Source organism: Arachis hypogaea, chromosome 6 (assembly GCF_003086295.3).
Source record: "Arachis hypogaea cultivar Tifrunner chromosome 6, arahy.Tifrunner.gnm2.J5K5, whole genome shotgun sequence".
Lineage (NCBI taxonomy): Eukaryota > Viridiplantae > Streptophyta > Magnoliopsida > Fabales > Fabaceae > Arachis > Arachis hypogaea.
In genome coordinates, this window is record NC_092041.1 from 70,038,739 (window position 1) to 70,066,114 (window position 27,376).

General features: G+C 37.6%; 1 non-coding gene across 1 annotated transcript; it reads right to left on the bottom strand.

Moving 5' to 3' along the window:
• Positions 1–12,146: 12,146 nt before the first annotated feature.
• Positions 12,147–12,250, bottom strand: LOC112699657 (small nucleolar RNA R71). The gene has a single exon (XR_003152602.1). It is a non-coding gene; the product is annotated as a small nucleolar RNA R71 (small nucleolar RNA).
• Between the last annotated feature and the right edge of the window lie 15,126 nt (positions 12,251–27,376).

Below are 27,376 nucleotides of genomic sequence, written 5' to 3' on the forward strand. Positions count from 1 at the left end.
TTATGTGTCAATTATAAGAATAAATATGTGTGTGCTTTCTATTTGGCTTACCTTTTCATAAGGAATTAATTATGGGGCTGATTTAAAAGTGATTTTGTAGTTGTATCTGAATTTTCTTATGTTCTCGTTCTAGTATTGTTTTGAATGCATGTATGTAACGAGCTATAATATATATTTACAAGGAAATAATCAACCCAAAACAAAAATCAATTATGGATTGGCTCTTTCCATTGAAAAAGTATTTTCAATGTAGCATTAGATTTTGTTGCAAATTTTAATATATTTTTTGTATTTGAGTATTAGTTTTCTAATGTATAAAACAATTATAGCAAAAGTCGTCACTAATAACTGTTTGATTTGTCTTGTAATAAAAATTGTATATTATATTTATAAGTTTCGTAATAAAAAAAGACCGAAAATTTATATTGTTCAGCGATGTAGATCAAGGAAAAGATTTTTTTTTTTAATTTGACAAGGCTTTCGCCACGCTTTAAAAGCGTGGCCCTATCTCTCCCTATCGCCACGCTTTTAAAGCGTGGCTGTATCTCTCCCTATCGCCACGCTTTAAAAGCGTGGTCGTATCTCCCACATACAGCCACGCTTTTAAAAGTGGCAATTTGTAAAAGGCATGGCAAAAAAAGTGTGGTGATAGGCTGAAAAAAGTGTGGCGATAGAGCAACCGCCACCCTTTCAGAAGTCATCCTTTCAAAAGCATGGTGGTAGCTCAAAAAGCGTGGCAAAAAGCTATCGCCACACTTTTTTTAGTTTCTCGCCACGCTTTAAAAGCGTGGCAATAGATGTGTATTCTTGTAAGTACTAGCCGCAACCCACGGAGTTTAGGCCGACTAGTTATATACATACATACAGAGTTTTGAAAGTTAAAACAGCATATAAAACATATCTCTCAAAGTTAGCCTCTAAGGAAAATAAAGATAAAAAAGTGAGACTACTAAACAAAATATCCAAAATGACTCCAAAAGATAATCAAGATCCTCGGCTTTGTTACCATCTCGCAATTTACCGAGGTGGATTACAACCTGCATATGAAAAACAACAAAAGAATATGGTATGAGAACCGAAGGTTCTTAGTATGATAACAATGCCCAGTAATGTAAGATATAAGATCCCGGCATGCTAGAGACAATCCTAGAACTTCATATCCGGCATAAGATTTAGACTCAAAGCATAACTAAATTTAAAACCATAACTTTAAAACCATAATAAAAATGGGGTAATCTAGTTTAGGGAATTTTCTAAACTAACATTCACACCGTTGTCTTACAGCCTTCACCAGCCTAACCGCCATGCGATCCTATCGCCACCACCTATCGAACCTCCTCAATCTCAGTAGAAAACACAAGTAATTCATACAAGTAAAACACAAGTAATTATCAAGTAAAGCACAAGTAATTATCAAGTATAGGGAATTTTCTAAACTAACATTTACACCGTTGGCTTTTTCTGCTTGCTTTTTTTCTTTTTCTTTTATATTTTTTTCGCAAGCTTCTTCTCTTTCACTGCTTTTTCTTGCTTAAAGAATCAATTATTTTTTATTTTTCAGATTATCAATAACATTTTTCTTGTTCATCATTCTTTCAAGAGCCAACAATTTTAACATTCATATACAACAAGATAAAAAATAAGCATTGTTCAAGCATTCATTTAGAAAACAAAAAGTATTGTCACCACATCAATATAATTAAACTAAATTCAAGGATGAATTCGAAACTCATGTACTTATTGTTCTTTTGTATTAAAAACATTTTTCATTTAAGAAAGGTAAAGGATTCATGGAATTATTCATAGCCTTAAGACATAGTTACTAAATACTAATGATCATGTAGTAAAGACACAAACATAGACAAACATGAAGTTTAAAAACCAAAAAGTAGAGAGATAGGAACAAGGAAGTTAAGGAATGAGTCCACCTTAGTGATGGTAGCGCCTTCTCCTTGAAGGACCAATGGTGTTCTTGAGCTCCTCTATGTCTCTTCCTTGCCTTTGTTGTTCCTCCCTCATAGCTCTTTGATCTTCTCTAATCTCATTAAGAATGATGGAGTGCTCTTGATGTTCCACCTTTAATTGGTTCATGTCATGACTCAATCCTTTTAGAGAAGTGTTGAGTTGTTCCCAATAGTTGTTTGGAGGAAAATGCATCCCTTAAGGCATCTCAGGGATTTCTTGATGATGAGCTTCTTCATGCGTCTCTTGAGATCCATGAATGGGCTCTCTTGTTTGCTCCATCCTCTTCTTAGTGATGGGTTTGTCCTCTTCAATGGGGATGTCTCCTTCTATGACAACTCCAGCTAAATAGCATAGATGGCAAATGAGATGAGGAAATGCTAGCCTTGCCAAGGTGAAGGGCTTTTCGACTACTTTGTAGAGTTCTAGAGAGATGACTTCATGAACTTCTACTTCCTCTCCAATCATGATGCTATGGATCATGATGGCCTGATCCACAGTTACTTCGAATCGGTTGCTAGTAGGGATGATGGAGCGTTGGATGAACTCCAATCATCCTCTAGCCACATGCTTAAGGTCCAGTTTTCTCAATTGAACCGGTTTGTCTTTTGAGCCTCTTTTTTATTGAGCTCCTTCCACACATATGCCCATGAGGACTTGGTCCAACCTTTAATCAAAGTTGACCCTTCTAGTGTAGGGGCGTGCATCTTCTTGCATCATATGCAAGTTGAATGTCAACCTTACATTTTCCAGACTGAAATCTAAGCATTTATCCCGAACCATTGTAAGATAATTCTTTAGATTCGGGTTCATACTTTGATCATGGTTCCTAGTGATCCATGCGTTTGCATAGAACTCTTGAACCATTAAGATTCCGACTTGTTGAATGGGGTTGGTAAGAACTTTCCAACCTCTTCTTTGGATCTCATGTCGGATCTCCGGATACTCATTTTTCTTGAGCATGAAAGGGACCTTAGGGATCACCTTCTTCTTGGCCACAACTTCATAGAAGTGGTCTTGATGGGCTTTTGAGATGAATCTTTCCATCTCCCATGACTCGGAGGTGGAAGCTTTTGTCTTCCCTTTCCTTTTTCTAAAGGTTTCTCCGGCCTTAGGTGCCATCAATGGTTATGGAAAAACAAAAAAATTATGCTTTTACCACACCAAACTTAGAATGTTACTCGCCCTCGAGCAAAAGAAGAAATAATAGATGAAGAAGAAGAAGATATAGAGGAGAGGGAGAGAGATGTGTATTAGGCCAAGAAGGAGAAGAGAGGGTTGTGTTGTGTGAAAATGAAGAAGTGTGGAGGGGTTTATATAGTGGAGGGAGAGGGAGTAGGGTTCGGTCATTTAGAGTGGGTTTGGGTGGGAAAGAGATTTTGAATTTGAAGGTATGTGGGTTTTATGGGAAAGAGTGGTTGAATGTGAGTGGTAAAGAGGTGATGGGGAAGAGAGATTGAGGTGTTTGGGGAAGAGTGTTATCGGATTGTGTGAAGAAAAGAGAAGGTGAGTTGAGGTAGGTGGGGATCCTGTGGGGTCTACAGATCCTGAGGTGATCTTGTGGGGTCCACAGATCCTGAGGTGTCAAGGATTTCTCATTCCTGCACCCTTTAGGTGTGTAAAACGCCCTCTGTATGCAATCTTGGCGTTTAACGCCAGACTGCAGCATGTTTCTGGCGTTAAACACCACTTCCATGCTTGATTTGGGCGTTCAACGCCAATCTGCAGCATGTTTCTGGCGTTAAACGCCACTTCCATGCTTGTTTCTGGCGTTTAACGCCAGCTCTTCTCAGGGTGTAATCCTGGCGTTTAAACGCCAGACTGCTGCTTGTTTCTGGCATTCAACGCCAGCTTCATGTTCTGTTCTGGCGTTGAACGCCAGCCAGATACTCTTTACTGGCGTTTAAACGCCAGTAAGCTCTTCCTCCAGGGTGTGTTTTTTCTTCTGTTGTTTTTTATTCTGTTTTTAATTTTTGTAATTGTTTTGTGATTCTACATGATTATGAACCTAATAAAACATAAAAGAACAATAGAAATATAGATAAATAAAAATTGGTTTGCCTCCAATAAGCATTTCTTTAATGTCAATAGCTTGACAATGAGCTCTCATGGAGCTTCACAGATGTTCAGAGTATTGTTGGGACCTCCCAACACCAAACTTAGAGTTTGAATGTGGGGGTTCAATACCAAACTTAGAGTTTGGTTGTGGCCTCCCAACACCAAACTTAGAGTTTGATTGCGGGGCTTTGTTTGACTCTGTATTGAGAGAAGCTTATCGTGCCTCTTTTTCATGGTTGCAGAGGAAGGTTCTTGAACTTTAAACACAAGGTAGTCCCCATTCAATTGAAGGACTACTCTCTTCTGTCAACATCAATTACAGCTCTTGCTGTGGCTAGGAAGGGTCTTCCAAGAATGATGGATTCATTCTCATCCTTCCCAGTGTCTAAGATTATGAAATCAGCAGGGATGTAAAGGCCTTTAACCTTTACCAACACGTCCTTTACCAATTCATAAGCTTATTTTATTGACTTGTCTGCCATCTCTAATGAGATTTCTGCCATAAACTTCTCCATTACAGAGAGTGGCATAAGATTTATACCCGACCCTAGGTCACACAGAGCCTTCTCAAAGGTCATGGTATCCAAGGTACAGGATGTTAAGAATTTACCAGGATCTTGTTTCTTTTGAGGTAGGGTTTGCTGAACCCATGTATCTAGTTCACTAATGAGCAAGGGAGGTTCATCTTTCCAAGCCTCATTACCAAACAACTTGGCATTTAGCTTCATGATGGCTCTTAGATATTGAGCAACTTGCTCTTCAGTTACATCTTCATCCTCTTCAGAGGAAGAATAGTTCTCAGAGCTCATGAATAGCAGAAAGAAGTTTAATGGAATCTCTATGGTCTCTATATGAGCCTCAGATTCCTTTAGGTCCTCAATAGGGAACTCCTTTCTGTCTGGGAGACGTCCCATGAGGTCTTTCTCATTGGGATTCATGTCCTCCCCTTTCTCTTTGGATTCGGCCATTTTGATTATATCAATGGCCTTGCACTCTCTTTTTAGATTCTCTTCTGTATTACTTGGGAGAGCACTAGGAGGAGTTTCAGTGATATTCTGACTCAACTGGCCCACTTGTGCCTCGAAATTTCTAATAGAAGACCTTATTTCACTCATGAAACTTAAAGTGGCCTTAGATAGATCAAAGACTATATTTGCTAAGCTAGAAGGCTCTGCTCAGAATTCTCTATCTGTTGCTGAGAAGATGATGGAAAAGGCTTGCTATTGCAAAGCCTATTTCTTCCACCATTATTAAAGCCTTGTTGAGGCTTTTGTTGATCCTTCCATGAGAAATTTGGATGATTTCTTCATGAAGAATTATAGGTGTTCCCATAGGGTTCACCCATGTAATTCACCTCTGTCATTGCAGGGTTTTCAGGATCATAAGTTTTTTCTTCAGAAGATGCCTCTTTAGTACTGTTGGATGTATTTTGCCATCCATTCAGACTCTGAGAGATCATGTTGACTTGCTGAGTCAACATTTTGTTCTGAGCCAATATGACATTCAGAGTATCAATTTCAAGAACTCCCTTCTTCTGAGGCGTCCCATTACTCACAAGATTCCTCTCAGAGGTGTACATGAATTGGTTAGTAGCAACCATGTCAATGAGTTCCTGAGCTTCTGTAGGCATTTTCTTCAGGTGAATAGATCCACTTGCAGAATGGTCTAATGACATCTTAGACAATTCAGACAGACCATCATAGAATATATCCAGGATGGTCCATTTTAAAAGCATGTCAGAAGGACACTTTTTGGTCAGCTGCTTGTATCTTTTCCAAGCTTCATAGAGGGATTCACTGTCTTTTTACTTAAAGGTTTGAACATTCACTCTAATCTTACTCAGCTTTTTAGGAGGAAAGAACTTGGCCAAGAAGGCTGTGACCAGCTTATCCCAAGAGTTCACGCTATATTTAGGTTGAGAGTCCAATCATACTCTAGCTCTGTCTCTTATAGCAAAAGGGAAAAGCATAAGCCTGTAGACCTCGGGATCAACCCCATTGGTCTTAACAGTATCACAGATCTGCAAGAATTCAGTTAAGAACTAAAAAGGATCTTCTGATGGAAGTCCATGAAACTTGCAATTCTGTTGCATCAGAGAAACTAATTGAGGTTTTAGCTCAAAATTGTTTGCTCTAATGGCAGGGATTGAGATGCTTCTTCCATGTAATTTGGAATTTGGTGCAGTAAATTCACCAAGCATCTTCCTTGCATTATTGTTATTATTTTCGGCTGCCATATTCTTTTTCTGTTCGAAAATTTCAGTTGGGTCCTCTTTAGAGTACTGTGCTTTAGCTGCTCTTAGCTTCCTCTTCAAGGTCTTTTCAGGTTTAGGATCAGCTTCAATAAGAATGCGTTTTTCTTTGTTCCTACTCATATGAAAGAGAAGAAAACAAAGAAAGAAGAGGAATCCTCTATGTCACATTATAGAGATTCCTTTATGTGAGTAGAAAAAGAGGAGAATAGATGAAAGAGAAGAAAAATTCGAACACAGAAGAGAGAAGATGGTTCGAATTTTTGAGATGAAGAGAAATGTTAGCAATTGAATAAATAAATAGAAGAAGATGAGAGGGAGAGAATTTCGAAAATTGTTTTTGAAAAAATTGGTTAGTGATTTTCGAAAATTAAGAGAAGAAATAAAATTAAAATTAAAAGTTTGACACAAGTAGTTAATTAAAAAGATTTTTTTAAAAAAGAGAGGTAATTTTCGAAAATTAGAGAGAGGAAAGTAGTTATGTGGTTTTGAAAAAGATAAGAAATAGTAAAACAAACAAAAGTCAATTAGTTGAAAAAGATTTGAAATTCAATTTTAAAAAAAAGATATGGTTTGAAAAAGATTTGATTTTTTTTAAAATTAAAATTAATTACTTGACTAACAAGAAACTAAAAGATATGATTCTAGAATTTAAAGATTGACCTTTCTTAACAAGAAAGTAACAAACTTCAAATTTTTGAATCAATCACATTAATTGTTAGTAAAGTTTTCGAAATTTTGAAATAAAAATAAGAAAAGATTTTGAAAAATATTTCAATTTTTTGAAAATCATAAAAGAAAAATGAAAAAGATTTTATTTTTGAAAAAGATTTTGGAAAGATAGGATTTTAAAATTGAAATCTTGACTTGACTAACAAGAAACAACTTATTTTAAAAATTTTTGACTAAGTCAACTCAAAGATTTCGAAAATTATGAGCAAAACATGGAAAATATATTTTTTATTTTTGAATTTTTAATGATGAGAGAGAAAAACACAAATATGACTCAAAACATGAAAATTTTAGATCAAAACCAATGATGCATGCAAGAACACTATGAATATCAAGATGAACACCAAGAACACTTTGAAGATCAAGATGAACATCAAGACTTATTTTTGAAAAATTTTCAAGAAAAGAAAAACATGCAAGACACCAAACTTAGAAATTTTTCATGCTTAGACACTATGAATGCAAGAATGCATATGAAAAACAACAAAAGACACAAAACAAGAAAATATGAAGATCAAACAAGAAGACTTTCCAAGAATAACTTGAAGATCATGAAGAACATCATGCATGAGTTTTCAAAAAATGCACAAATTTTTAAAAATATGCAATTGACACCAAACTTAAAAATTGATACTAGACTTAAACAAGAAACACAAAAATATTTTTGGTTTTTATGATTTTATTAATTTTTTTATAATTTTTTTTCGAAAATTACTTTTTGGATAAAACAAGAACAAAGAAAAATTTTTGAAAGATTTTTGAAAATTTTTTGAAAAGAAAATTACCTAATCTGAGCAACAAGATGAACCGTCAGTTGTCCAAACTCAAACAATCCCTGGCAACGGCGTCAAAAACTTGGTGCGCGTAAATTGTGATCATCAACAATGGCGCCAATAGACTTGGAGCTCTCAAACGTGAATCACACTTTGTCACAACTTCGCACAACTAACCAGCAAGTGCACTGGGTCGTCCAAGTAATACCTTACGTGAGTAAGGGTCGATCCCACGGAGATTGTTGGTATGAAGCAAGTTATGGTCATCTTATAAATCTCAGTTAAGCGGATTCAAATGGTTATAATGGTTTTTGAATATAAAGATAAATAAAGCATAAAATAAAGATAGAGATACTTATGTAATTTATTGGTGGGAATTTTAGATAAGCGCTTGAAGATGTTGTGTTCCTTCTAAATCTCTGCTTTTCTACTGCTTTCATTCAATCATTCTTACTCCTTTCCATGGCAAGCTGTATGTAGGGCATCACCGTTGTCAATGGCTACTTCCCATCCTCTCAGTGAAAATGGTCTAAATGCTCTGTCACAGCACGGCTAATCATCTGTCGGTTCTCGATCATGTCGGAATAGAATCCATTGATTCTTTTGCATCTGTCACTACGCCCAACAATCGTGAGTTTGAAGCTCGTCACAGTCATTCAATCCCTGAATCCTACTCGGAATACCACAGACAAGGTTTAGACTTCCGGATTCTCAAGAATGACCGCCAATAATTCTGGCTTATACCACGAAGACTCTGATCTTTCGGAATGGAGGCTAAGAGACACGCGCTCAATCTAAGATAGAACGGGAGTGGTTGTCAGGCACGCGTTCATAAGGACGGTTGATGATGAGTGTCACGGATTATCACATCCATCAGGTTGAAGTGCAGCGAATATCTTAGAATAAGAATAAGCTTGAATTGAATAGAAGAACAATAGTAATTGCATTAATTCTTGACGTACAGCAGAGCTCTACACCTTAATCTATGGTGTGTAGAAACTCTACCGCTGAAAATACATAAGTGTTGGTCCAGGCATGGCAGAGAGGCCAGCGGCCAGCCCCCAAAACGTGATCAATAGTCTCCTAAGATGAACAATTGATTAAAACTGAGACCAAAGATGTTTAATATAATAGTAAAATGTCCTATTTATACTAGACTAGTTACTAGGGTTTACAGAAATAAGTCTTAGTGTAGAAATCCACTTTCGGGGCCCACTTGGTGTGTGCTTGGGCTGAGCTTGAGCTTTACACGTGCAGAGGCTTCTCTTGGAGTTAAACGCCAAGTCGTAATGTCTGTTTGGCGTTTAACTCTGGTTTGTGACATGTTTCTGGCGTTTTACTCCAGAATGGAGCATGGAACTGGCGTTAAACGCCAGTTTGCGTCGTCTAAACTCGAATAAAGTATGGACTATTATATATTTCTGGAAAGCTCTGGATGTCTACTTTCCAACGCAGTTAAGAGCGCGCCATTTGGAATTCTGTAGCTCCAGAAAGTCCATTTTGAGTGCAGGGAGGTCAGAATCCAACAGCATTAGCAATCCTTTGTCAGCCTCCTATCAGATTTTTGCTCAGGTCCCTCAATTTCAGCCAGAAATTACCTGAAATCACAGAAAAACACACAAACTCATAGTAAAATCCAGAAATGTGAATTTTGCATAAAAACTAATAAAAACATCCCTAAAAGTAGCTAGATCCTACTTAAAACTACCTAAAAACAATGCCAAAAAGCGTATAAATTATCCGCTCATCAGCAGCATTCTTGAGATCCGGAAAGTCTAAACCTTGTCTGTGGTATTCCGAGTAGGATTTGGGATGGGATGACTGTGACGAGCTTCAAACACGTGACTGTTGGGCGCAGTGACAATGTGCAAAAGGATCAATGGATCTTATTCCGACACGATCGAGAATCGACAGCTGATTAGCCATGCGGGAATCCGTAGCGGATATGTTTTCGCTGAGAGGACGGATGATAGCCATTGATAACAGTGATCCACCAACATACAACTTGCCATGGAAGGGAGTACGCATGATTGGATGAGGACAATAGGAAATCAGAGGCTCAGAGGGAACAAAGCATCTCCATACGCTTATCTAAAATTTCCACCAATGAATTGCATAAGTATCCCTATCCTATTTTATGTTTTATTTCTTTTTTAATCATCAAAACCTCATAACCCTTTGAATCCGCCTGACTGAGATTTACTAGATGACTATAGCTTGCTTCAAGCCGACAATCTCCGTGGGATCGAGCCTTACTCACGTAAGGTATTACTTGGACGACCCAGTGCACTTGCTGGTCAGTTGCGCAGAGTTGTGGGAAAAGTGTGAACTCACGATTTCGTGTACCAAGTTTTTGGCGCCGTTGCCGGGGATTGTTCAAGTTTGGACAACTGACGGTTCATCTTATTGCTTAGATTATGTAATTTTCTTCTTGTTCTATTTTCAAAAAGTTTTCAAAAATCTTTCAAAAAATTTTTTCTCTTCTTTTTTGTTTTTTTCAAAACAATTTTCAAAAAATTACAAAATTTTTTATAAAATCATAAAATCAAAAATATTTTGCATTTCTTATTTGAGTCTAGTGTCAAATTTTAAGTTTGGTGTTAATTGCATGTTTTTATTTTTCTAGCATTTTTTGAAAATTCATGCATTTTGTTCTTCATGATCTTCAAGTTGTTTTTGATGATTATCTTGGTTTGATCTTGTGATTTTCTTGTTTTGTGTCTTTTCTTGTTTTTCATATGCATTTTCGAATTTTTAGAGTCAAAAGTTTGGTGTCTTGCATGTGTTTCTTTTCTTAAAAATTTTTCAAAAATAAGTTCTTGAGTTCATCATCATCTTCAAAGTGTTCTTGGTGTTCATCTTGAAATTCAAAGTGTTCTTGCATGCATTTTTTGTTTTGATCTTAAATTCTCATGTTTTGAGTCATTTTTGTATTTTTCTCTCTCCTCATTAAAAATTCAAAAATAAAAAATATCTTTCCCTTATTTCTCTCATAAATTTCAAAATTTTGGATTGACTCAGTCAATTTTTTTTTAAATTTAGTTATTTCTTGTTAGTCAAGTCAAAATTTCAATTTAAAAATTCTATCTTTTCAAATCTTTTTTCAAAAATCAAATCTTTTTTATTTTTCTTCTTAATATTTTTGAAAATTTTAAAAATTAATTTTCAAAAATTTTTTCTTATTTTTATTTCATATTTTCGAAAACCTTGCTAACAATTAAGGATTTGATTAAAAAAATTTTAAGCTTGTTACTTTCTTGTTGAGAAAGGTTCAATCTTTAAATTCTAGAATCATATCTTTTAGTTTATTTTTAGTCAAGTCATCAATTTTAATTTTAAAAATAAAATCTTTTTCAATCATATCTTTTCAAATTTTAATTTCAAAATCTTTTTCTAACTTCTTATCTTTTCAAAAGTACTATTTCTTATCTTTTTCAAAACAATCTAACTACTTTTTCACTTCTCAATTTTCGAAAATCACTAACAACTTTTTCAAAAATCTTTTTAATTAACTAATTATTTTAAACTCTAATTTTATTTTATTCCTTTCTTAATTTTCGAATACTAACTAATATTTAAAATAAAAACAAAAATATTTTTCCTTTTATTTAATATTCGAATTCCCTCTCTCTCATCTCTTTCTATTTATTTATTTATTTACTAACACTTCTCTATTTCTTAAAATTCAAACCCTCTCTCCCACTCTGTGTTCGAATTCTCTTTATTTTCTCTCTACCTCATTCTTCTCTTCTTCTCTTCTTCTACTCACACAAAGGAATCTCTATACTGTGACATAGATGATTTCTCTTCTTTTCTGTTCTTTTCTTTTTCACATGAGTAGGAACAAGGATAAGGATATTCTTGTTGAAGCCGATCTTGAACCTGAAAGGATTCTGAAGAGGAAGCTAAGAGAAGCTAAAGCATAACTCTCTGGAGAGGACCTGACAAAAATTTTCGAAAAAGAAGAAGACATGGCAACCGAAAATAATAACAATAATGCAAGGAAGATGCTTGGTGACTATGCTGCACTAGCTTCAAACTTCTATGGAAGAAGCATCTCAATTCCTGCCATTGGAGCAAACAACTTTGAGCTTAAGCCTCAATTAGTTTCTCTATTGCAGCAGAACTGCAAGTTTTATGGACTTCCATCAAAAGATCCTAATCAGTTCTTATCTGAATTCTTGCAGATATGTGATACTGTTAAGACCAATGGGGTTGATCCCGAGGTCTACAGACTTATGCTTTTCCCTTTTGCTGTGAGAGACAGAGCTAGAACATGGTTGGACTCACAACCTAGAGAAAGCCTGAACTCTTAGGACAAGCTAGTCAATGCTTTCTTGACCAAATTCTTTCCACCTCAAAAGATGAGTAAGCTCAGAGTGGATGTCCAAATCTTCAGACAGAAGGAAGGTGAATCCCTCTATGAAGCTTGGGAAAGATACAAGCAATTGACCAAAAGGTGTCCTTCTGACATGTTTCTAGAATGGAGCATCATATGTATATTTTATGATGGTCTGTCTGAGTTATTCAAGATGTCATTGGACCACTCTGCTGGTAGATCTCTTCATTTAAAAATACCTGCAGAAGCCCAGAAACTCATTGAAATGGTTGCAAATAACCAGTTCATGTACACTTCTGAGAGAAATCTTGTGAATAATGGGGTGACTCAGAAGAAAAGAGTTCTTGAGATTGACACTTTGAATGCCATATTGGCTCAGAACAAAATATTGACTTAGCAAGTCAATATGATTTCTCAGAGTCTGACTGGATTGCAAGCTAAAGACGCCTCCTCTGAAGGAGAAGCTTATAACCCTGAGAATCCTGCAATGGAAGAGGTGAATTACATGGGAGAATCCTATGGAAACACCTATAATGCTTCATGGAGAAATCATCCAAATTTCTCATGGAAGGATCAACAGAAGCCTCAACAAGGCTTCAACAACAATAATGGTGGGAGAAACAGGTTTGGCAATAGCAAAGCTTTTCCATCATCTTCTCAAAACCAGACAGAGAATTCTGAGCAGAGCCTCTTTGGCTTAGCAAACATAGTCTCTAATCTATCTAAGACCACCTTCAGTTTCATGAATGAGGCACGGTCCTCCATAAGAAATTTGGAGGCACAAGTGGGTCAGCTGAGTAAAAGAATTACTGAAACTCCTCCTAGTACTCTACCAAGCAATATAGAAGAGAATCCAAAAAGAGAGTGCAAGGCCATTAATACAACAAAAATGGTCGAACCTATAGAAGAGGAGGAATACGTGATTCACAGTAAGGAAGACCTCATGGGAGGTGCACTGGACTACAAGGAGTCCCCTATTGAGGAACCACAGGAATCTGAGACTCATCTAGAGACCATAGAGATTCCACTGAATTTCATATTACCATTCATGAGCTCTGATGAGTATTCTTCCTCTGAAGAAGATGAAGTTATTACTGAAGAGCAAGTTGCTTAGTATCTAGAAGTAATCATGAAGCTGAATGCCAAATTATTTGGTAATGAGACTTGGGAGGATGAACCTCCATTACTCATCAGTGAACTAAATGCATTGATTCAGATGAAATTACCTCAAAAGAAAGAGGATCACAGAAGGTTCTTGATATCATGCACCATAAGCACCATGACCTTTGAAAAGGCTCTGTGTGACCTAGGATCAAGTATCAATCTCATGCCACTCTCTGTAATAGAGAAATTAGGGATCTATGAGGTACAAGCTACAAGAATCTCACTAGAGATGGCAGACAAATCAAAGAAAAAGGCTTATGGACTTGTAGAGGATGTCTTGGTAAAGGTTGAAGGCCTTTACATCCCTGCTGACTTCATCATCCTTGGAAGACCCTTCCTAGCCATATCAAAGGCTATAATTGATGTGGACAGATGAGAGTTAGTCCTTCAAGTGAATGAGGACTACCTTGTGTTAAGGCTCAAGAATTTTTCTCTGTAAACATGGAGAAGAAGCATGAAAAGCTTCATCCAACTCCCTCCATGCAGAGTCAAGCAAAGCCCTCACATCCAAACTCTAAGTTTGGTGTTGGGAGGCCACAATCATGCTCTGAGCATCTGTGAAGCTTTGTAAGAGCTTCTTGTCTAGATATTGACATTAAAGAAGCGCTTATTGGGAGGCAACCCAATTTTATTTATCTATATTATTTACTCTTTTATTTTATTTCCATTGTTATTTTATGTTTTCTTTAGGATGATGATCATGTGGAGTCACAAAAATAACTGCAAAAATTAAAGCAAAATAAAAAACAGCATCAAAAATAGCACACCATGGAGGAAGAGCTTATTGGCGTTTAAACACCAGTAAGGATACCATAAAGGGCGTTTAACGCCCAGCCTGGCACCATTCTGGGTGTTAAACGCCAGAATTGGCAGGCAAACTGGCGTTTAAACACCAGTAAAGGTAGAAAAATAGGCGTTTAAATGCCCATCCTGGCACCATTCTAGGTGTTTAAACACCAGAACTGGCAGGCAGACTGGCGTTTAAACGCTAGAAAAGGGTAGCAGACTGGCGTTGAAACGCCAGAAAAGGGCATTAGCCCGGCGTTTAAATGCCAGGAATGGCACATAGAGGGCGTTTAATGCCAGAAAGGTGCAGGGATGAAAAATTCTTGATACCTCAGGATTTGTGGACCCCACAGGATCCCCACCTACCCCATCTTACTCTCTCTCCTATTCACACTTCTCCATAACACTCTACCCAAAACACCACTTACATCCATTCCCTAATTCGCATAAACCCATCATACAACCCACCTACCCCCACCACTCAAATTCAAACCATTTCCCTCCCAACCCACCCCATCTCACACGAACCAACTCCCTCTCTTACCCTATAAATACCCCTCCTTAATCCTTCATTTTCACACATCACAAACACTCAAAACCCCCCTTGGCTGAACCCTCTCAAGCATCCATCTCCCACTTTTCATCTTCTTCTACTCTCTTCTTTCTTCTTTTGCTCAAGGACGAGTAAACGTTTTAAGTTTGGTGTGGAAAAAGCCTTGCTTTTTAATTTTCCATAACCATTAATGGCACCTGAGGCCGGAGAAACCTAAAGGAAGAGGAAAGGGAAGGCAATTGCTTCCACCTCTGAGTCATGGGAGATGGAAAGATTCATATCAAAGGTCCATCAAGACCACTACTATGAAGTTGTGGCCAAGAAAAAGGTGAATCCCGAGGTCCCCTTCAAGCTTAAAAGGAGCGAATATCTGGAGATCCGACATGAGATTAGGAGAAGAGGATGGGAAGCTCTCACCAATCCCATTCAACAAGTCAGAATCTTAATGGTTCAAGAGTTCTATGCTAATGCATGGATCACCAAGAACCATGATGAAAGCATGAACCCGAACTCAAAGAATTGGCTCACAATGGTTCGGGGGAAATATTTAGATTTTAGTCCGGAAAATATGAGGTTAGCATTCAATTTGCCAATGATGCAAGGAGATCTTCATCCTTTCACAAGAATGGTCAACTTTGATCAAAGGTTGGACTAAGTACTCATGAACATCTGTATGGAAGGAGCTCAATGGAAGAGAGACTCCAAAGGCAAGCCGGTTCAACTAAGAAGGCTTGACCTTATGTCTGTGGCTAGAGGATGGTTGGAGTTCATCCAACGCTCTATCATTCCTACTAGCAATCGATCCGAAGTAACTGTGGATCAGGCTATCACGATCCATAGCATCATGATTGGAGAGGAAGTGGAAGTTCATGAGATCATACCTCTAGAACTGTACAAAGTGGCTGACAAGCCCTCCACTTTGGCAAGGTTAGCCTTTATTCATCTCATTTGTCACCTATGTAGTTTAGCTGGAATTGTCATAGAGGAAGACATCCTCATTGAAGAGGACAAGCCCATCACTAAAAAGAAGATGGAGCAAACAAGAGAGCCTACTCATGGACCTCAACAAACGCATGAGGAAGTCCCTCATCAAGAAATCCCTGAGATACCTCAAGGGATGCATTTTCCTCCACACAACTATTGGGAACAACTCAACACTTCTCTAAGAGATTTGAGTTCCAATATGGAGGAACTAAGGATGGAGCACCAAGAGCATTCCATCATCCTTCATGAAATTAGAGAAAACCAAAGAGCCATGATGGAAGAACAACAAAGGCAAGGAAGAGACATTGAGGAGCTCAAGCAATCCATAGGATCTTTAAGATGGAGAACTAGTCGCCATCACTAAGGTGGACCCATTCTTTAATTTCCTTGATATTTGTTTTTCTATTTTTCAATTTTTTATTCTTTATATTTGTCTCTGTTTGTGTCTTTATTACATGATTGTTAGTGTCTAGTGTCTATGCCTTGAAGCTATGAATGTCCCATAAATCCCTCACCTTTCTTAAATTAAAAATGTTTCTAATTGCAAAAGAACAAGAAGTACATGAATTTCAAATTCTATCTTGAAATTAGTTTAATTATTTTGATGTGGTGGCAATACTTTTTGTTTCTGAATGAATGCTTGAACAGTGCATATTTTTGATAGTGAAGTTTATGAATGTTAAAATTGTTGGCTCTTGAAAGAATAATGAAAAAAAAAGAAATGTTATTGATAATCTGAAAAAAATCATAAAATTGATTCTTGAAGCAAGAAAAAACAGTGAAAAAAATAAAAAGCTTGCGAAAAAAAAAGTGGCGAACAAAAATAATAATAAAGAAAAAAAGAGAAAAAGAAAAGAAAAAGCAAGTAGAAAAAGCCAGTAGTCCTTTAAACCAAAAGGCAATGGTAAAAAGGATCCAAGGCTTTGAGCATTAATGGATAGGACGGCCCAAAGGAATGAAATCTGGGTCTAAGCGGCTAAATCAAGGTGTCCCTAACCATGTGCTTGTGTCATGAAGGTCCAAGTGAAAAGCTTGAGACTGAGTGGTTAAAATCATGATCCAAAGCAAAAAGAGTGTGCTTAAGAACTCTGGACACCTCTAACTGGGATTCTAGCAAAGCTGAGTCACAATCTGAAAAAGGTTCACCTAGTTATGTGTTTGTGGCATTTATGTATCCGGTGGTAATACTGGAAAACAAGATGCTTAGGGTCACGGCCAAGACTCATAAAGTAGTTGTGTTCAAGAATCAACATACTGAACTAGGAGAATCAATAACACTATCTGAATTCTGAGTTTCTATAAATGCCAATCATTCTGAACTTCAAAGGATAAAGTGAGATGCCAAAACTGTTCAGAAGCAAAAAGCTACTAGCCCGCTCATCTATTTAGAACTAAGCTTTATTGATGTTTTGGAATTTATTGTATATTCTCTTCTTTTTATCCTATTTTGTTTCCAGTTTCTTGGGGACAAGCAACAATTTAAGTTTGGTGTTGTGTTGAGCGGATAATTTATACGCTTTTTGGCATTGTTTTTAGGTAGTTTCTAGTATGTTTTAGTTACTTTTTAGTATATTTTTATTAGTTTTTATGAAAAAATCATATTTCTGGACTTTACTATGAGTTTGTGTGTTTTTCTGTGATTTCAGGTATTTTCTGGCTGAAATTGATGGACCTGAGCAAAAATCTGATTTAGAGGATAAGAAAGGACTGAAGATGCTGTTGGATTCTGACCTCCCTGCACTTGAAGTGCATTTTCTGGAGCTACAGAAGTTCAATTGGCACGCTCTCAATTGCGTTAGAAAGAAGACATCTTGGGCTTTGCAGCAATGTGAAATAGTCCATATTTTATCCGAGATTTGATGGCCCAAACTGGCTTCCAAACGCCCACGAGAGACCCTTTTCTGGCGTAAAACGCTAGAACTGGCACCAAAGCTGGAGTTAAATGCACAAACTAGAACCAAAACTGGCGTTTAAACTCCAAGAGGAGCATATGCATATGAAAGCTTCAATGGTCAGCCCAAACACATACCAAGTGGGCCCCGGAAGTGGATTTCTGCACAATCTACACTTAGTTACTCATTTTCTGTAAACCTAGTTTACTAGTTTAGTATAAATAGCACTTTTTACTATTGTATTCAGATCTTTAGATCATTTTTGAGACTATCTTTGGATCACTTTTGATCTCTTGATCACGTTTGGGGGCTAGCTGATGCATGAAAACTTGTCTCTCAACAAATTTCCCTTCGGCAAGTATACCGAATTGTCGTCAAGTAAAACTCACAATAGAGTGAGGTCGAATCCCACAAGGATTGATTGGTCAAACAACTTTAGTTAGAAGAATATGCTAGTTGAGCTAAACCGAAATTAGATTGAGAACTTTCAGAAATTTAAATGTCTGGAAAGTAAATAACAGAAATTAAAGTGCAGAATCTTAAATGGGGATTCGGGGTAATGAGCATGAAAATAAATGGCAGAAAGTAAAGAGAATGGGTAAGATCAGAAATGGGGTAATCATTGGGTTCAGGAGATGTTGCATTCTCTGGATCAAGTTCATTCTTATCTCTTCCTCAATCAATGCATTCATTAATCTCCTTGGCAATCTTAAGTGATTGGATCCCAATTCCTTGGCAATCCAATCTCTCTAAGCTTGAACAATTGCCCAATTCCTTGATTTAATTGCTTATGGGAAGAGATGAAGTGTGGTCACTGATTATACCACATGTATTTCCAAATCAAAGTGTTGGGAGGATTACATGTCACTATATCCGCCCAAACCCCAATTTGGTCCAACATGAGAAAGCATTTCTAGCATGATCTCCTCATCCCTTTTCCAAGGCTCAAAGGAGATCCAATTATGGAGAGTTTCTTTTCCAAGACAACTAACCAATTGAATTAAGATCGAAAGCTTTCTAGTAAGACCAAGAGAAAAGAAAGAAGAAGAAGAATGAAAACTATAATTGATCCATCAAATTACAACAGAGCTCCCTAACCCAATGAAAGGGGTTTAGTTGTTCATAGCTCTAGAAATGAAAAATGGCAGAAAAGAAGAATCCATGCTTAAAGTGCAGAAAAGTAAATCTATAGAGAGTAGTTCCCAAAAGTGCCCAGCTTCTCTATAGTTCAAAACTACTCCTATATATACTACTCCTCTTGATCTTCTAGTGAATTCTTCAAGTCTTGGATGTGGGCTTTGGATCTTGAGTTGAAGTAGTTCTCATCTTTAGTGGGCCCAGCTTGCAGAGAAATATGAATTAGGCTTGGGTATTTATTGAGATTAACGTTGAGTGCCATTATGGGTTCGAGAATGTTAGTGGCATTCACTTTTTCCACTAACGTTCCACCCTTATGTACCCACGTTAACTCCAACGTTAGTGGTCTTAACGTGACCACTAACGTTGCCTTCTCAATTTTTGGCCAACGTTATTGGGACTCACTTTTCCCAATAACGTTGGCTTATACCCCTTCGCGAACATTATTGGGAATCACTTTTCCCATTAACGTTGTTTGGTGCCTTTTGTTCCTACGTTAGAGTTCACGTTAGTGTAGCTAACGTGACTCTTAACGTGGGTGTGTCTCACCTTTGAGAGCGTTAGTGACACTCACCTTTGTCACTAACGCTCCAAATGCCCAAATTCTCTACGTTAGAACTCACGTTAACTAAGTTAACGTGGCTCTTAACGTAGTAGTGATGCCATCTTCCAACGTTACTGACAAAAGTGAGTGTCACTAACGTTGGCCCTTTGATCTCAACTCCACGTTAACTTTCACGTTAATGGTCTTAACGTGAAAGTTAACGTAGGCAATGCTAGTTGGTCCAACGTTAGTGACAAAAGTGAGTGTCACTAACGTTGGATTTTGTTTTCCTCTTCCACGTTAGAGTTCACGTTAACTAAGTTAACATGACTCTTAACGTGGATCATTGCCAAGTTCTCCAACGTTAGTGGTGTTCACTTTTACCACTAACGTTGGAGGAAAATGTTATTGGTGTTCACGTTTTCTCTTAACGTTGCAGTTCCCTTTTGCTTCTACGTTAACTACCACGTTAACTTAGTTAACGTGGCAAGTAACATGAGCTATGGATGGCTTCGCAAGCGTTATTGGTGATCACTTTTCTCATTAACGTTGTAAGCTTTTTACCACGTTAGTGTTCATGTTAACTAGGTTAACGTGAATACTAACGTGGTTCTTCCTTGCTTCCTTTGCCCTGAAATCAAGCAATTAAAGTGCATCAAAGCTCTAGCCAAAGTCATGAGATTATGCATCATCAATTTATCATGAAATTCTAGCAAAATTCTCATGAAATCATGCAAAGTTCACACTAGTTGCTTGAATCAAGGTGTGAGTGTATTTTCATCTAAAACTTGTCTTATTCACTAAGAAAATGCATGAAACTACCCTAAAACAGTAAAAAAAGGGTCAGTGAAACTGGCCTAGATGCCCTGGCATCACAACACCAATCTTAAAGCTTGCTTGTCCCTAAGCAAGTACTGAAGCATAAGAAGAATGAAATGAAAGAGAGAGAAGATAAAATAGAAGTAGAATTCCTGGTTTATGGGGTTTCATGCATAGCAACTTAGGTTCCTCCCCTTTAGGTTTCAAGCCTTTATCAACTCCTTGGTCACTTTCTTGATTGCATCCTTTGAGATTTCTTTCTTATTGATCCTTCTTTCTTTTTTTCAAAGTTTATTTTTTTTTGCTAAGTGCTTTGTAAAAGGGCGACTCTTTATGATAAGTGATGCGTGAGCATCTTATCTATCTTTTCCTAGTGAATTTGTATTTAATTTGTTGAGTTTAATTAAGAATTAATTAAATTTTAGCCACTATGGATGCTATTTTGAGTTTTGCGCAATTTTATTTATTTTAGGTAGCACTCGGAGGGATTTGATGAAGTTTCTGCAGAGAAAAAGAAGAAACCAAAGAGATGACCAGCGAAGACCGATGCTGACGCATGGCTCACGCGACCGCGCGGAATGGAGAAATCGCAATGACGCGATCGCGTGCCTGATGCGAACGCGTGGACTGGAATCTGCATATATGACGCGAGCGCGTGGACGACGCGGATGCGTCACATACGTGATCTGCAATAATACAGAAAATGTTGGAGGTGATTTCTGGGCTGTTTTGACCCACTTTCCATCCCATAAAACACAGATTAGAAGCTGTAGAATGGAGAAAGCAAGTGGTCCCCACCCATCAACTGAAAATCTGTTAATTAATTCGAATTTAAATTCAAATCTTAACTTTTAGGAAAAGATATTATTTTTATTTTTATTTTAGATAATTAGATTTTAAATTAATTAGGATTAGATATAAAAAGGGGAGACTTCTCTTCTATTAGGTAGATTACATTAGAGGGATTCCATTAGGAAATTCTATACAAATTTACATTCTACATTCCATGAGCAACTAAACCTCCACTGTTAAGGTTAGGAGCTCTGTCTATTTGTATGGATTGATTTTATTACTTTTTCTATTTTAATTTATGTTTTGGATTTATATTTAAGAATTGTTTTCGTTCTTTATCTTATGAATTTGGGTGGAACGGAAATATGACCCTCTTTCTATTTGAGTTCTTGTATAACTTGGAAAAGCTCTATACTTGGACAACAGCTTGAAAACATATTCTCCTAAATTCTAATTATCTGGATTTAACGGGATACGTGACATATAATCCTTTTATTCTTTGGGCAATTAGAGTTTTTGTGGCATGCAAACTGGAATTTGATCATTTACCCTTTAATTAGAATTAATTGACCAAGGAATTGGCAGTTAATGAATTTTAGAGGAGACTAGGAAGGTCTAAGGAATTAGGGTCTAGTCACATATAGTTTGCCATAAATTAAATCCTACATAATTAAAATAGTTAGTAAGAAAAGTTAATCCGGAAAAATAGATAATTCTGAAGCCTTAACTGTTTATCCATATTTTATTCCCAATTTATTTAATTGTCTATACTTTTGATATTTTGATTTCGAACATAAACCTTTTGAACATCTCAAAACCAATTTCTGCTTGCCTAACTAAGCCAATCAAATACTATTGTTGCTTGATCCATCAATCCTCGTGGGATCGACCCTTACTCACGTAAGTTATTACTTGATACGACCCGGTGCACTTGCCTGTAAGTAGTGTGGGTTGTAAATACCGCACCAAGTTTTTGGCGCCGTTGCCGGGGATTGATTGTGATTAACAACTATTAGTTGTTTGATTGCTTAGATTAGGCACTTTATTTTTATTCTTATTAAAATCTATTTTAAAAAAAAACAAAAAAAATTTCAAAAAAAAACTTATTTAATAGCACTTATATTTTTGGTAATTTTTGAAATTAAGTTTGGTGTCCCCGTAGTAATTTTTCTTTAAAAAAATATTTATGTTTTGTCTTCTTTGCTTTTCTGTTTACCACATGGTGCGTTTAATCCTTTTTGGTGTTTTGTGCTAAGGAAAAATAATGGAAAGAGATCACATGGGTTACTACTTACATCCAAGTAGTGATTCATACTATGGTGGATGGAGGAACTATCAAAATTTTGGTTGGCAAAGCCAAAACCAAAGAAACTTCAGTGCTCCATGTTCCAACTACCAAGAACTATCATCTTTCTACCTATGTCAATAGCCACCATCAGATATTGAGACTTCTCAGAAGAAGAGTGTTATGGAAGTAGAAACTCTTAATGCTATTCTTGCCCAGAACAAGCTTATGACTCAGCAATTAAGTCTACTTACTCAACAGATGAGTGGCATGCAAGTCCCAACTATCAACACCCAACACCAAAATTTTGAGTGGGGAGAGCAACCTCAGAGGCCACAAAATTTTAATCATAGTTCTCAGGGTGTTTTTCAACAGAATAATTCTAATAACCACCAGTTTCGGTCTTCTCAGTCCCAACAGAACAATGATTTGGAAGCAATCTTGAAAAGTTTTATACAGGAAACCAGAGCCTCAATAAGAAACTTGGAAGTGCAAATGAGCCAAATAAGCAAGCAATTAGAAGAAGAGGAACATGCACAACCTCCAATGCCCTTGGTAAGTAATGAAGAAGAGATTGCAAAAAAGAAAGCCATCAAGAGAGAGAGGCTGAAATTGAGGAAGCTTGCAAAGAGGTGGAAGAATTCAAAGAAGAACACAAGGGAGTGGAGCTTGCAAGACCTCTCCCAAAGCCATCACCATCCAATACAACAATCAAGTGGGTAAAATTCCCATCCTTAACCTGTACTTTCCCACTTGAATATGGGCTACTAGAGACGGATGGTCAACTTAGAGCTCTTTGTGGCATTAAGAGTAAGAGGAAGATGGTTAGTGGCAAGAGATATCAAGCAAGGTTCAGTATGGTTGCATGCTCCAAATTAAAGTGCAAGGATTGGTGTAGAGCTAATTTGAATGGGTCTAGAAGGTTGTTTGGATGTCTCTGTGAGAATTCAGATTGCTTGCCACCAGGTGGAAATAATGGTGATCCACAAGAAGACGAACGTAAAAGCAAGATTTGAGACCCTGGAATTCATCCCCAAAATCAACTCTCTTGGGGCCTTGTCACTTGCTTCAAGTTGCTCAAAGGCGTTATACGCCTGGTTTGGGATCCCGGTAGCCATTGGAATTACAAACATTGGTGGGGATTCCTGGATCAGTACAAGCACAAGCCACCATGACAAGGAGCTCACCACATGTCCAACGTAAGGACTTTAACTAAAAGTGCTTGGTGGGAGACAACCTACCGTGGTATGATCGTTTCTTTTCATTCTTAGTTGTTTTTCGTAATAGTAGTTTTCACATTTATTTTATTTTTATTGAGTTCTTACTAATTTTCTGATCATGTAGCTATTTCATCTCAGGAACCGAAAACCTCAAGCTAAAAAAAAAATGCCACGCCACGCGACCGCATTAGCGACGCGTCCGCGTCGCAAGGAGAGGGGAGAAAATAAAAACGAACAGAGAGTCACGCTGGAGTGTGGCTGGAGGCATGCCAGTGGCACAAATCGCCCCACGCGACCGCATCCCCGACGCGTCCGCGTCATGTGGGAATATTAGCCTCCCAGGCGACCGCGTGACCCACGCGGCCGCGTGCCCTGATTTTCGACGTAAAAAGGGTGCACAACCAAATATTGTGCTGGAATGGTGCTAGCTTGGTGCTAGACACATAATCCCTATCACGCGAACGCGTCGCCGACGCGTCTGTGTCATTCCCTTCTGAAGCCACTCACGCGATCGCATTCCCCACGCGATCGCGTCACCCCAAATTTGGCAAATATTTAAATTCAAACAGAGAGTTGTGCAGGCGCGAGGCTGTACTCGTGCCTGAAGCATAACATGGGTCACACGACCGCGTGACCGACACGACCGCGTCAACTAACTAAAACGCAATCACGCGAACGCGTGCCCCACGCGTTCGCGTCGCTTTCGCCATACTAGTTCGCCACCCAGTTTTCTTTCTTTCTCTCTCTCCCGATCCTAATTCTCTCTTATTCTTTTATCCTTTTATTTTTCTCTCCTCATAATATTTGTCTCTTCTATTTTCAGTTCTTATTTGCTTGAGAACAAGCAAACCTTTAAGTTTGGTGTTGTTGGACGTTGCCTTATTGTATTTCTGGCACCAAAAGGGAGGCGAATCATCTTCACGGAGGAGCACAACCTGAAAAATAAAGCAATCGCTAGGATAACTAAGGTGGTTGAGTTCCTTTCATTTTTATTCCTTCTTTTTTTTTCTATGTTATGTTCCGGTTTTCTGCTATTTTACTTTGTCTGTTGCATGATCTTTTATTAGTTAGAATCCTAGGATTAGTTTTCTTTTAATTGCTTTAATTCTGAAAAGATGTTTCATGTACCACTCACTGAACTTGAATATAAAAAGAAAAGAAAAAAAAGTGATGTATTGCATGAGAAATTGAGTTAATTTTAAGAATAGTCTGATTTACTTAAAGGTGGTGGTATTTTCTGTGATTTTTGAATGCATGATATGAACAGTGCATATTTAAATTTGAATCAAGGGATGTTGATGTATAAGGAACAGGAATTTGGAGAATTATTATGACTTCTCTGAAATAAACAAAAATTTAATCCTTGAAACAAAAGAAACAGCAAAAGAAAAAAAAATTATTATATAAATAATAATTAAAAATAAAAGCAAGGTCCAAGGTTCTGAGCATCAATGAGTAGGGAGGTCAGACATGATTAAAAGCTCTAAGAGTTGTTTCCCTAGTCATATGCTTGTGGTGTGACTGTGTCAAGTAATCCTTGAGACAGAACACTTAGAGTCGAGACCAAGTGCATTTAACAGAGTATGCCAAAGGCTTTGAGCACCACTGTCTGAGAGTAATTAAAAGAAAAATCAGAACTCAAAGAGAGTTCCCCAGTTAAGTGCTTGTGGTGTTTCTGTGTCAAGTAACTCTTGAGACAAAACATTTAAAGTCACGGCTAGGCTCAAGGTGCAAAGCACCAAAGAAAAAATGAATAAAAAAAAATGCCACGCGACGCGACCGCATCAGCGACGCGTCCGCGTCGCAAGGAGAGGGGAGAAAATAAAAACGAACAGAGAGTCACACTGGAGCATGGCTGGAGGCGTGCCAGTGGCACAAATCGCTCCACGCGACCGCATCGCCGACGTGTCCGCATCATGTGGGAATATTAGCCTCCCACGCGACCGTGAGATGCACGCGGGCACGTGCCCTGATTTTCAACGTAAAAAGGGTGCACAACCAAATATTGTGCAGGAGTGGTGCTGGCTTGGTGCTAGACGCATAATCCCTATCACGCGAACGCGTCGCTGACGCGTCCGCGTCATTCCCTTCTAAAGCCACTCACGCGATCGCATGCCCCACGCGATAGCGTCACCCCAAATTTGGCAAATATTTAAATTCAAACAGAGAGTTGTGTAGGCGCGAGGCTGCACTTGCACCCGAAGCATAACATGGGTCACACGACCGCGTGACCGACACGACCGCGTTAACTAACTAAAACACAATCACGCAAACGCGTGCCCCACGTGGTCGCGTCGCTTGCCACACTAGTTCGCCGCCCAGTTTTCTTTCTCTCTCTCCCAATCCTAATTCTCTCTTATTCTTTTATCCTTTTATTCTTCTTTCCTCATAATTTTTATCTCTTTCTATTTTGAGTTCTTATTTGCTTGAGGACAAGCAAACCTTTAAGTTTGGTGTTGACGCTTCGCTTAAGGCTTTTCTGTTTATTCCTATGGCACCAAAAGGGAGGCGAATCATCTTCACGGAGGAGCACAACCTGAAGAATAAAGCGACCGCTAGGATAACTAAGGTGGTTGAGTTCCTTTCATTTTTATTCCTCCCCTCTTTTTTCTATGTTATGTTCTGGCTTTCTGCTATTTTGTTTTGTATGTTGCATGATCTTTTATTAGTTTGAATTCTAGGACTAGTTTTTTTTATTTCTTTAATGCTGAAAAGATGTTTCATGTACCACTCACTGAACTTGAATCTAAAAAGAAAAGAAAAAGAAGTGATGTATTGCATGAGAAATTGAGTTTAATTCTAAGAATAGTCTCATTTACTTAAAAGTGGTGGTATTTTCTATGATTTTTGAATGCATGATATGAACAGTGTATATTTGAATTTGAATCAAGGGATGTTGATGTATAAGGAACAGGAATTTAGAGAATTATTATGCCTTCACTGAAATAATTAAAAATTTAATCCTTGAAGCAAAAGAAACAGCGAAAATAAAATAAAAACAAGGTCCAAGGCTCTGAGCATCAATGACTAGGGAGGTCAGACATGATTAAAAGCTCAAAGAGTTATTTCCCTAGTCATATGCTTGTGGTGTGACTGTGTCAAATAATCCTTGAGACAGAACACTTAGAGTCGAGATCAATTACATTTAACAGAGTATGCCAAAGGCTTTGAGCACCATTGTCTGGGAGTAATTAAAAGAAAAATCAGAACTCAAAGAGAGTTCCCCAGTTAAGTGCTTGTGGTGTTTCTGTGTCAAGTAACTCTTGAGACAAAACATTTAAAGTCACGGCTAGGCTCAAGGTGCAAAGCACCAAAGAAAAATAAATTAAAGTAAATGTTGCTGTGTTCAAGGATTAAACTGAAATGTAAAGATCAGAGAATTCATAATATCATCCGGATTCTAAATCCGAATGACATTAACATTCTTCTGATTCAAAGGAGAGTGAGATGCCAAAACTATTCAGGATTGCAGTTGTAAACCCCACTATGAGAAGAGACATGAGCTTAATCGAACTCTCATTCTGATGCAAATTCACATCCCAAGCTTATATTAGTTTTGGTTGCTTGAGGACAAGCAACAGTTTAAGTTTGGTGTTGTGATGCGTGAGCATCTTATCTATCTTTTCCTAGTGAATTTGCATCTAATTTGTTGAGTTTAATTAAGAATTAATTATATTTTAGCCACTATGGATGCTATTTTGAGTTTTGTGCAATTTTATTTATTTTAGATAGCATTCGGAGGGATTTGATGAAGTTTCTGCAGAGAAACAGAAGAAACCAAAGAGATGACCAGCGAACGGGATTTGGTTTCTTCTGTTTATCTACAGAAACTTCATCAAATCCCTCCGAATGCTATCTATAATAAATAAAATTGCACAAAACTCAAAATAGCATCCATAGTGGCTAAAATATAATTAATTCTTAATTAAACTCAACAAATTAGATGCAAATTCACTAGGAAAAGATGGATAAGATGCTCACGCATCACAACACCAAACTTAAACTGTTGCTTGTCCTCAAGCAACCAAAACTAATACAGGCTTGGGATGTGAATATGCATGAGAATGAGAGTTCGATTAAGCTCA